Source organism: Orcinus orca, chromosome 8 (genome assembly GCF_937001465.1).
Source record: "Orcinus orca chromosome 8, mOrcOrc1.1, whole genome shotgun sequence".
NCBI classification, from domain to species: Eukaryota; Metazoa; Chordata; class Mammalia; order Artiodactyla; family Delphinidae; genus Orcinus; species Orcinus orca.
In genome coordinates this window covers 46,111,525-46,124,504 of record NC_064566.1, presented here as the reverse complement: position 1 = coordinate 46,124,504, position 12,980 = coordinate 46,111,525, and the positions used below count along the sequence as shown (strand labels likewise).

At 41.3% G+C, this 12,980-nt stretch overlaps 1 pseudogene; it reads left to right on the top strand.

The window, feature by feature from the left end:
- The first annotated feature begins 2,296 nt into the window (after window positions 1–2,296).
- On the top strand, window positions 2,297–3,609 carry LOC117196361 (60S ribosomal protein L23a-like; annotated as a pseudogene).
- The last annotated feature ends 9,371 nt before the right edge of the window (window positions 3,610–12,980 follow it).

Below are 12,980 nucleotides of genomic sequence, written 5' to 3'. Positions count from 1 at the left end.
AAATGATGCAAACCAAAATCAGCAAAGAGAAAGGCATATGGGGCAAAGTTCAAAGGAAACCAGGCACAAACTTCTAAGAGTTCTCTCTCAGTGGAATCACAGGGAACATGCTTAGTTCCTCCAGCAACAAACAGTGACAACATGTGTGAAATGTTATCTATCAGGAAGCTCATAAGATTCAGAACCCAAGGTTTTTATCAAAAGTTGGTCACAAAGGTACTCCATGCCTGTATGTACAAAAATTCCAGATTCCCACAAGGAAAGCAAGTTGTTCAGGATAAACCACATTATTTATACAAAAAGTTTGGGCACAGTGAACAATTCTTATCAGTATGGGGAAGGTGGGAACCCTCTTGAAATCCAAGGTACCAGGTGCCAGCCAAGGACCAAACTTGTACACAATCCCTTCTAGCAATAGCAGTCTCAGGCCTTCTATATTAACTCTTCTGCACATCAGGTGACAAGGGTATCCTTGAGGAGGGGCAGCTCAAAGCAGGTTTTCAAAGCCAAAGAATGTTGAGGAGAGTGTCCATGCAGGGGGCTGTGATGGTACTAGCCTGGTACTGGGAGTCAGAGTCAAAACTGGGTGAAAAATGCATCCATCTAGGGCAACCTGGTTCAAAGTGTTGGAGTCAAATGGGATAAGGTGGGCATCTACACAGGAGAGAGAAGGGTGCAGCAATAAGAGATTGGTTACAAACTGGTACATTGATAAAAAATAAGTAACAATATTACGATAATAGTGGCCTGGATTTTCTTACCATCATTAGAGTTAAAAACATGTGAAGGGAGAAAAGTAGACTGAAACTTGTGATGTTGGGGATATTGAAATTGGAGGTATCAGTCTGAACTCATGGTTTTCAATAGATAGATGGAAGTAAGAATGAATATAAATGTAATTGAGTGTGTCTACCAAACGGGCCTGGAGCAGTGACACCTCAAGGACAATGAATATACTTAGTGTTAAGATCTTGGTTCTAAGTAATATTTTTCAGTTGTTGGAGAAATGGCTAATTACAGGGTTAGTTACAGGCAAGGAAAAATACAAGATGAGTCTGGAGCATCTTGTACAAGAAACAAGGAAGTGCTCAAAGAATGACAGGGACATATCAAAAGGACAAGAGCCAGCTTGAAGAGGCTCCAGTGGCGAAATTGGGTATAGCTTGAGTTGCAAAATAAATAATGATATACTTTTAAAAATATTTATTCATTTATTTATTTTGGTTGCGCTGGGTCTTAGTTGCAGCAGGTGGTCTCCTTAGTTGCGGCACTCAGGCTCTTTAGTGTGGCATGCGAACTCTTAGTTGTGGTATGCATGTGGGATCTATTTCCCTGACCAGGGATGGAACCCGGGCCCCTTGCATTGGGAGCGTGGAGTCTTAACCACTGTGCCACCAGGGCGGTCCCAAAATAAATAATGATATTAACAGACTATAACTCATTGGATAAAATATGAAATCATGAATTTATGTTGATAAAAAAATCAATGAATAAATTTAAAGTTTGATGAAAATAGAATATTTACATAGTTTTGAAATATCTATCATAAAATATTGATTAATTACAAAATGAAAAAGAGTAACTTTATATCCCACTCAAATGATTCAAGAAAAAAATTCTTTGTACTACTGGCAACAATTCTGAAAGAAATAAATACACAAGTCACAGTTATAGTCGGAGATTTTACCGCTTATCTCTTAGTAATTAACAGAACAAGTAGTTGTTCTGTATTCTGATTGTGATATTGGTTATGCACATCTGTATATTTGCTAATATTCATAGAACAATACTGTAAAGAATCAGTTATACTGTATAATAATTTTTATTTTTTAATTAATTTTTATTGGAATATAGTTGCTTTACAACGTTGTGTTAGTGTACGATAATTTTTAAATAAAATAGTAAATAATAATATCTACATATATAGTTGGTGAGGAAAAATCTCTTCTATGGCTGGACAATCAAACTAAGACAGAAAGGAAAAAAAAAAATGACATGACCCCTTTATGGTAGGCCTTTCCCAATGTGCACTGTGCATCTAAATTATACATTACCCAGACCTTCTCAAAGCAGGAGGATGAAATCAAACTTTGAGAAAAAGCTGGTCCCTTTCTTCAGATGCCAGCATTGTAATTCTATGATTAATATTTCTTTTTCATCTCATACAAAGGGTCACATTGACCAAGGGCTTGTTCTGTACGTGCATAACTGACTAAAAACAAAAAACAAAAAAACTGATGAACTGTGTGCACAATGCTAACCTTTCAATATGGTACATTAATTCTTTATCTCAAAAATGTATAAAACTGTATCTCTAACTCCTGATCAATGGAGCAGTTCTCAGAGTTTCTGAGAATCTGTTTCCCGGGTTATAATCCTCAGTTTGTCTTGAATAATATTCTCTTTTCTTTCTTCTTAGCTTGATTGTTATTTGATTTTTCATTGACATAATAGAGAGAGTGGCAAAGTAAATCAATAAAGTAACTTTACACCTTAAGGAGCTTGAAAAAGGAGCAAACTAAAACAATAGCTAGCAGTAGGAAGGGAGTAATAAAGAACAGAATGGAGACAGATACAATATAGAATGGAAAAACAATAGAGAAAATCAATAAAACCAAGAGCTTTTTCTTAAAAAAAAATTGACAAATATTTAGCTAGATTGACTAAGATACAAAGCAAGAAAAATTAAAGTATTAAAATCAGAAAAGAAATTGTTACCAAAGTTCATGTGCCCGATGCACAGTGAGGCCAAATAAACTGAAACATCAGAGTTTGAAGCAGAGAAAGGTTTATTGAAGTAGGACATTTCTACAGATTTTACAGAAATGAAAAGGATTATAAGAGAATACTGTGACTTTTCACAAAGACGGTGCTGAAAGCGAAGAAGGAAGCCCCTGCCCCTCCCAAAGCTGAGCCAAAGCAAAGGCTTTGAAGGCCAAGAACACAGTGCTGAAAGGCATCCACAGCCACGAAAAAAGATACGGACATCACTCACCTTCCAACTGCCCAAAACACTGTGGCTCAGAAGGCAGCCCAAATGTCCTTAGAAGAGTGCCCCTAGGAGAAACAAACTTGACCACTATGGCATCACCAAGTTCCCCCTCACCACCAAGTCAGCCATGAAGAAACAGAAGACAACAACATACTGGTGTTCATTGTGGATATCAAGGCCAACAAGCACCAGATCAGACAGGCTGTGAAGAAGCTCTATGACATTGACGTGGCCAAGGTGAGCACCCTGATAGGGCCTGATGGAGAGAAGAAGCGTATGTTCAACTGGCTCCTGATTACGATGCTTTGGAAGTTGCCAACAAAACTGGGGTTATCTAAACTGAGTCCAGTTGGTAATTTTAAATATAAAAGTTTTCACTAAAGAAAAAGAGGATACTGTGATGAACAGTTCGCTTCAGGGAGAGGAACTGGGTGGCAGGGAAACAGTGAGATTTTACTTTTGGAATTTTGTCCCAAATGCATGAATAATATATTTAACCAATAACAGCAATAAACATATGAGCACAAGAATAGATAAAAATGAAAATAATTTATTAAAGTATAAATTATTTTTACCGTATTTTCTAAAGTTTTTGCAACAGGCTTGTGTTACCTTCATGATTGGAATAAAAACAAAGAAGATTTTTTAAATGTTCGTAATGTTAGTATGCATACAATTTTTATTGTGTTTCTTTAATATCATATCAAGTCTTACCTCTTCTTTGACTAGAGGAATTTAGTGAAAACAGCATCTTCTCCTTGGCTATGAGCAGGAACTGGAACCCCTAAGTTTTATACTTCCAGGTGAGGAGACCTCAGCCTGAACTAGGAATGGAAACAGTTTAGAAACAGAAAAAGAAGAGTAGTTTCTCAGGGAGCCAAAGAAAGAAGATGTTGTCCTAGAAATAGGTTGGAATGTGGTGGCTGGACTCAGGCATTTAGAACTAATTTTTAAGTCCCAATGTTCAGGCAGCTGTCAGACAAGGCAGGCCAGAAGCCAATGGAAACCAGCTGGTAAAGCTGGAAAGAAGAAGCAGGCTATGTATGTGGGGTAGGCAGGGTCGGCACCTTCACATACTGGCACAGCAGTGAGTTCTGGCCCCAAACTGAGTGAGAAAAGGGCTGGGCTCCAGTCAAGAACAACCAGCCAGGTCAAATTCTCTGGATTGACATCACTCTTGTGCCAAAAGAACGCAGGCATCTCAAACTGCCTTTTCATTTGTGCTGGATGGAGAGAGTGTTGGCAAGAGTCCGAATGGTTCAAGGCTTTGAGGCTTGGCCCTCTGGCCCGTTTCTCTCAGTGCTGCTATTTGCCCAGGCCAGTAAAGAATCCTGGTCTCTAAAGAGTCAAGATTATCTGAACAAGTCAGAATAGAATAACTTTTAAAAATGAACACTTTTAGTTTTAAAAATTATTTTTTCCATGGGCCATGTCGTCACTTATTATATTATAATAGCACATTTGTATAGGTTTTTTGTTTTGTATTACTCCCCAATTGGGATGTAAGCTCCTTGAGGACAGGGGACTTTTTCTGCTTCATTCACTGCTGTCTTCTCAAAGCTCAGAAGGGTGCCTGGCACAAACAGAAGATTTTAGTTGAGTTACAAAAAATAATCACTGCCAAAAAAATGTTACAAAAAGTTCAAATAGTAAAGTTCAAAATGTAAAATTTGAGTCTTTGTCCATATCTCCATCTAATTCTACTCTCCCAAGATAACCATTATAACATTTTTGTGTATATAATATTAATCCTAGAACAATCTTTTTATTTCTGTTTATCTTAAGCAGACCACAATGCCTGGCATAGAAGAAAGTACTTGATACAACTACTTGAAAATTCATTGAATGAGTTGTAAGCAGTCTTGGAGTTGGGGTGGAGTGGCTAAAAAAAGAGTTGGCTGCTATAGGCTATTTCCCTGAACAAGTTAGGGTGAGTTCCTTCAGTTAAGCATCTGTATATCACACGTATCGAGGAGAGTGCCTGAACAGGAACCAATTATTTATTAAGCACTTATCTATGACCCAACCATATAATGAGGAGAAAGGTTTGATTCTCCAGCCTGCTGCACTACTTCTGGCTTTCTTGAATAAGACTCCTTGCCCTGTTAAACTGGCTCAGTGCCATTCTACCTGAGCATGCTGGCCCCAGGGCAGAACTCCCATCCCAAAGGGCTCTCCATGCCTTTTGGCTGCTGGCAAGACAGAATGAGAAGACTGTCCCATAGGCCAACAGACACAGACACCCACGCTCATGCCCAGCATGTCTGCATGGAATGTTGCCCAGTTAGAACCTCTGAGAGACAGACATCTGTCAGCATCTCTTTGTGAGGGTGCCTCAGGGGATTTGTTGAGTGCCAGCTTCTCTATAGAAAAGGCAGTCAAAGCCGGAAAAAGCCAGCCATTCAGTCACACTGAAAATACAATATTGAAGCATTAAGCTGGAATGTGACGATTTACAGCTGTCACACCACACTCTCTAAGTGAAATCACATTTTGTGCCAGACTTCCAAAGACATAATCACATGAAAACTATTTATATTGCCTTGATGCATGGTTAAAAATAGTTTACCACAAATGTAAGAAAATCTACTATGGGATCTCTGTTGAGAAGCATAAATACAGGGAACAAAGTGGCTGTTTTCTATTTTACTTCAGGAAACATTTAGTTATAAATAGAGTGATGCACTAAGCATAGAAGAAGAGTGACTTAGGGTGGATTCCTTGCTAGTCAGTAACTTTATTGAATCAACAAAACTAAATCAAGAAAACTAAATTTCCTAGAATCCACCTTAATGATAGAAAAATCTTAGTAGGCTTTTCAGGTTCCAATTCATCTTCGTTTTCTTCTTGACTTCTGCTTATTTCCTTACCAGATCTTTCACCGTCCAGAAGTTAAGTAAAATATTCCAATCTCTCACTGTACTTACTGCTGGGTTCTTATCAGTGTGTGTGTGGTGGGGAGCTGGGGCAGGGGCGGGGAGTTCATTGTAGAGAGGGCCTGCATTCTCAGTACCCAAAACATTAGAAGTTGCCACACATTTCCTCAGGCCTCTGCACCGGCTGGTTCCTTGGTTTGAGAGGCTCTTCTCCAAATCTTTGAGCAGCTGCCTCCTCATCATTCAGGTTTCAGTCAAATGTCAGTCCTTCCTGACTATCCTATTTAATATTGCCCTCCTCCCATGACTCTGTCTCATGACATTTAGTCTTATTTTCCTCACACTACAGCATCTGAAATTTTACTTACTGGATTATTGTCTGTCTCCCTAGATAAGACCTAAGCACCATGAAAGCAAATGCCCTGTCTGCCTTGGTTACCACAGTACTCCAGCACCTTGAATAGTTCCTGGTATACAACAGGCTTTTTGTACATATTTATAATTGAATAGGTGGTGGCTGATAGATGGTAGTGGTTAAGCGTAAAACTTCGGAGGAGTGATTTGTTTAAGGATTTAAAAAAGAGAATTTTAAATTTCCAGCCAATTACTGTCTTGCCAAAAAGAAAAATGAATTGGGATTATCACATCCATTGTCAACTTCTAATTATGCCCTTAGCACTGGTTTCTGTACCAGGTGTGAGTGTATCACACACAGTGCATTTTACCACTTGAATCGGAGATCAAAGGAAATCAAAAGTCATTAGCAAATCATAGATTAACCATTACACATATTTTCCTCAATAGCTCTTGGAAGAGTCACCCTAAAACACGCTGTTATTCAATGAAATATGTAAATTAGTAATGAAAAAGTTCGTTCAATTAAGGTGAAGAGATACACACGAATAGAGAAGACACATTTTAAAAGGATAGAAAAAGTCCCCGTTGAACTTAACAACAATAAGGTCGTTCTTTTCTTTAGTTCTCTGTAGTGAAAAAAACTGTAAGGATGGCAAAAAACGGACATTTTTTTTTTAATTGACATTTTATGGCTCTTGTGAATTGACACAAAGTAAAGGCATATATTTGCATCAGAAAAAAATTAACATTAGCAATCAGAGCTATCTCCTAAATGTCCGAAATATGACTTTGTTTATATTGCCTCTCTGAAATCTTAACTAGATTTTTTTTTTGACTATAGAAAGTAAGTAAGAAACAGGGCCCTCAAAATAATGGCAATTGATTTAATTCGTCTTACCTTCACTATCCTCGTCTGTAAAATGGAGCTAATAATCCTTATCACATAGAATGGATAATGTATACTAAGTGCCTAGCTTTAGTAGATATCCAATAAATATTATTTTGGGTTGTTGCTATTTTTTTTTTAAATAAATTTATTTATGTTATTTATTTATTATTTTTGGCTGCATTGGGTCTTAGTTGCTGCGCACAGGCCCTCTCCAGCTGCGGCGAGCGGGGGCCACTCTTCGTCGCAGTGCGCGGGCTTCTCATTGCGGTGGCTTCTCTTGTTGTGGAGCACGGGCTCTAGGCACACGGGCTTCAGTAGTTGTGGCTAGTGGGCTTCAGTAGTTTTGGCTCGTGGGCTCTAGAGCACAGGCTCAGTAGTTGTGGCGCATGGGCTTAGTTGCTCCGCGGCATGTGGGATCTTCTCGGACCAGGGATCGAACCTGTGTCCCCTGCATTGGCAGGCAGATTGTTAACCACTGTGCCACCAGAGAAGCCCCTTGCTCTTTTTAAAGTACTTGAAATCCAGAAGCCCTTTGGGCAGCATCTGGCCTTGTGGTCTCTGATCTGCTTCAGCCACTCTTAGCTCTATAACACATCCTTCCTGGGAGGTTACTCAGCAGGCACTGTGGGAAATAAGAGTTTGTTCTGATTGTGAACTGTCCCTGCTTGTCAGAACAATAACAACAACAAAATCAAGCATCATTTCCAGTCTCCTCTCCAGCACCAATTGTGCTTCAGTAATCTATCACTAAAGAGGTATCTGGGGTAAAACTGAACATGTGCATAAAGAGATTGTGAACCCATTTGGGTCGAGACTACCACTCCATCAGAGGCCACAGCAGTAGCAGGACAAAACTGAACCAGAGCAGTAATTTCAGGGATGCCTCTCCAACAAGAGGCAACTAGCTACATGAGAAGACCTCTGAGTGCCTCATCCTTCTCTCTGACCCCTTCCTGAGAACAGGGAAGGGGACAAGGTGTCCCAGGGTATGACTCAGCCTCCACCTGCCCTCTAGGGCACTAGAGTGGGAGGAGGATTTTAAAAAGTCCACTGATCTCCTCTGCCGTAAGTCTAGCTTATACTGGGGCAGGTGGAGAGCTTCGAACCAATCATGAGATTGACAGTTTAGGTTTTGTTGTTTCTTTCTTTTTTTTTTTCTTTTTTTTTTTTTTGCGGTTCGTGGGCCTCTCACTGTTGTGACCTCTCCCGCTGCGGAGCAGAGGCTCTGGACACGCAGGCTCAGCAGCCATGGCTCACGGGCCCAGCCGCTCTGCGGCATGTGGGATCTTCCCAGACCGGAGCACGAACCCGTGTCCCCTGCATCGGCAGGTGGACTCTCAACCACTGCGCCACCAGGGAAGCCCCCGAGACTGACATTTTAAACCAGACTGAACTGAGTTTTAGTTGTCAAGTCATAGAATCTGCCCAGGATGTCATTAAGATACAGGTGATGGGGATTTGCCACATCATACTTGAAAGTGGTAATCAAAAATAATACCGGGCTTCCCTGGTGGCGCCATGGTTGGGAATCTGCCTGCCAATGTAGGGGACATGGGTTCGAGCCCTGATCCGGGAAGATCCCACATGCCGCAGAGCAACTAAGCCCGTGTGCCACAACTACTGAGCCTGCACTCTAGAGCCCGTGAGCCACAACTACTGAGCCCGTGTGCCACAAGTACTGAAGCCCTTGTGCCTGGAGCCCGTGCTCTGCAACGGGATAGGACACTGCAGTGAGAGGCCCACGCACCGCGATGAAGAGTGGCGCCCACTCGCCGCAGCTGGAGAGGGCCCACGCGCAGCAATGAAGACCCAGTGCAGCCAAAAATAAACAAATAAGTTTATTTAAAATAATAATAATAATACCTCACAATTACCGGGTGCTTACTATGTGCTTAGCCTGTTCAAGAACTTTACATATATTGGGCTTCCCTGGTGGCGCAGTGGTTGAGAGTCCGCCTGCCGATGCAGGGGACACGGGTTTGTGCCCCGGTCTGGGAATATCCCACATGCCGCAGAGCGGCTGGGTCCGTGGGCCATGGCCGCTGCGCCTGCGCGTCCGGAGCCTGTGCTCCGCAACGGGAGAGGCCACAGCAGTGAGAGGCCCGCGCACCGGAATAAAAAAAAAAAAAGAATTTTACATATATTATCTTGTCTAATCCTCATAATAAGCTTGTGAAGTAGATCCATTACAATCTCCACTGGACACAAGAGGCAACTGAAGCACAGAGAAGTTAATTTGCCTAATTCAGACCCCAGCAGTCCCACTCCAGAGACAAGCCCCTGACCAACATGCTTTACTGCTTCTTATGCCCTGATAGGTTGAGATTTCTTCATAAACCAGTTACTCACATATGTGGGCCCCATCACATATCAAGACCATATAATGTGTCAGTGCAGAGTTCTCTCTTTTGCTTACTTAAAGAACAAAACCTCTCAAGATACAAATTTCAAGAAATCTTCACTATTCCAAGAAGACTTTGTTGTTGTTTTATTTGTCTGTTTTGGCCACTCCACGCGGCTTGCAGGATTTAGTTCCCTGACCAAGGATTGAACCCGGGCCACAGCAGTGAAAGTGCTGAGTCCTCACCAATGGACGGCCAGGGAATTCCCCAAGCAGACATTTTTAAAGGCTAGACCCACCTGGGTTGTAGGATAAAGGCCAAATTCAATCACCTACCAAGAGGCGTTAAGAGGGCATCTGCCCTAATCTACTTTTGCCCCATCTCTCACTCTTATGTTTTTTTTTTTTTTTTTTTTTTTGCGGTACGCGGGCCTCTCACCGCTGTGGCCCCTCCTGTCGCGGAACACAGGCTCCGGACGCGCAGGCCCAGCGGCCATGGCTCACGGGCCCAGCCGCTCCACGGCATGCGGGATCCTCCCGGACCGGGGCACGAACCCGCGTCCCCTGCATCGGCAGGCGGACTCTCAGCCATTGCGCCACCAGGGAAGCCCTATTTTTTTCAAGTTTTAAAGGCTACTTTGTTGGCCTTCTCTGGTCATTCTTTGTTTTTTTTTAGTTATTTTTTATATATATATTAGTGTATATATGTCAATCCCTATCTCCCAATTCATCCCACCACCAGCTCCGGGACAAGGCAAGATTTAGACAAGAAAGTGAGAATGGGAGCAACACTGTGGTAGGAAGGGAGTACCAAGAAAAGGAGCCTAGGGGAGAAGAGAAGAGGTATCCGGAAAGGAAGTCTACAAAGCTGGGCTGGAGACTAGAAGACAGTGTGGCTTGCAAGAGAAGTTCAGTATGGAAGGGACTGGTGGCTAGAAAAGCAATTTGAGACCAGGTTAAGGAAAGGAGAAGTTCAGTTTGGGACATTTTTGCAGTGTTTGCACATTATCTAGGTGGGGATATTCACCAGGAGAGTAAAAATTGGGACCTAAAGCTCAGCAAACTTTAAGGCTATGAATAATAAATGAAGAAGTCATCAGCCTATGAGTGCAAGAGAAAATCGTTGGAGTAGATAAACGTATTTAGCAAAGAGGGCAGAGCAAGATGAGAAGGCAGCCAAGAACAGAATCTTAGAGATCACCTATATAGGGCAAGTGGAAAAAAGAAAACAGTGAAGGATACTGAAAAAGCACTGTCAGAGAAGTAAAAGGAGAATCCATTGAGGGGGGATCACAAAGGCCAAGAGAGGAGAGATTCCAGAAGGCAAAGACAGTCAACATGGCAAAGAAGAATGAAAAGTGAGTAGAAGTCATTGGGTTTTGCACTTAGAAATTGGTGACCTTTGAGAGGGAAGTTTCAGTATAAGAAAGATGCTTCTCTACATCTTGCAGAAAGTATACAGCAAAAGCCATCACTAATTTTCATAGTAGTTGTCTCAGTCATTGTCCTAGTCAGCTCAGGTTGCTATAACAAAATACCATAGACTAGGTGGCTTAAGCAACAGACATTTATTTCTCACAGTTTTGAAGGCTGGGAAGTCCAAGGTGTCTGCTGATTCAACTCCTGGTGAAGACTCTTCCTGGTTTGCAGATAGCTATTTTCTTGCTGACTACTCACATGGCAGAGAAAGAGAGCTCTGGTGTTTCTTCCTTTTCTTAGAAAGGCACTAATCCCACCATGGAGGCCCCACACTCATCACCTCATTTAAATCTAGTCACGTTTCAAAGGCCCCACCTCCAAATAGTGTCACAGTAGGGGCTGGGGGGAACATAAACATTCAGATCATAATAGTCATAATTCTTTGGGCTGCAAGAAAGAGAAATTCACTTTAAACTAGTGCAAGGAGAAGGCATTTTAGCAAAGCCCCAAGGTAGCCAGTATACAAAGGGAAAGGAAAGAGAATCTGGAAAACCATCAAGAACTGTGATCCTGTTAGTTCTCTCACTATCTCTCATGTCTGTTTCTCTCTGCACAGCTGTTTTGGTATCCCCTGTCTTTGAAGCCTAGCTTTCAGTGTTTTGACATGCATATGGCTAAACATGGCCATTCCACAGCTTCTGAGAATGCACCTTCTCCACTCAAGCAACATGCAGATACTGAAATAGAATTTCTCAAATCCAATCATAGTTCCTGATGGAACTTGTATCCCTGAAGCCAATTCCACCTTTGTCAGGCTTTAGAGGAATGAGACAATAACCTTATCTTTTTCACCTTGTTTGAATTGGGTTTCTATCATATGCATTTGAAGAGTTCAGAATTTCTGACGGTAAAAGTTATTAAGCCCCAGAATGCATTCCAAGAAAGGCTCTCTTTCTAAAGAAACTCTCCAAGAATTGTCTAGAAAGGACAGTTCTTTCCTTTAAAGGGCCCTTAAGTCTAGATTTTTCCCTCTGATTTCAAAAGCAAGTAACAAAGAAGAAATCAATCATCTCATCATCTCCCTGGGGAGGCAGACAGATGTTATTATCCCATTCTGACAGGTACAAATGGGCACAAAAATACTGAATTATTTTCTTTTGCTATCCACCATGTCAAGAGGCCTGCTAGGAATGGGAAACCCTTTTTAGCCTCAAGACAGCACTTTTCATTTTAAAAAGAAAACTGCAGGGACTTCCCTAGTGGTCCAGTGGTTAAAAATCCGCCTTCCAATGCAGGGGACACAGGTTCGGTCCCTGGGAACTAAGATCCCACATCCACGGGGCAACTAAGCCCACGTGCTCTAGAGCCCATGCGCCACACCTAGAGAAGCCTGTACACCGCAATGAACATCCCGTGTGCTGCAACTAAGACCCAATGCAGCCAAATAAATAAATATTTTAAATAATAAAAAAAAGGAAAACTGCAACATATGGGAAAAGAATCTAAGAAAGAATGGATATATGTATAACTGATTCACTTTACTGTACACCTGAAACTAACACAACATTGTAAATCAACTATACTCTAATAAAATTTTTTTAAAAAGAAAAAAAAACTGCAACATATGAATACTTAACCAAGAACGAAGGTTAACTTCTAGAGCTCATTTATTCCACCGAAATAATCTCTAGCCACCCCTTAGTCAAGCATCCTGGATAGCTTCAGGCAAATGAACCCCTGAGCAGAAAATATGATTGGGAATTAGATCCTTTAGCTTTTAATCTTTTTCACCCATTTATTTCTGTATACCTTTTCTGCTCTGAATAATCTTTCATCATTTATTCTTCAGGGAATTCAAGCATTGCGTTGCCTTTTTTTTTTATTTTTTGCATTGCCTTTTGAGATCTGGTTGTGAGGCATGTCAAGTCCTTTGGTGAGAGCAAGATTTCCAACTGTGAGAAAGGTATTTTACTAGTAACAGCTGTTACCTCTGGGGGAGGGGATTGTGTAGAAGTTTTACTTCCTAAATTAAATATTTCTGAAATGTTTGAAAATTTTCAGTAATTATGGGTTGCTTTTGTAATCAGAAAAAAAATGTAAACACAT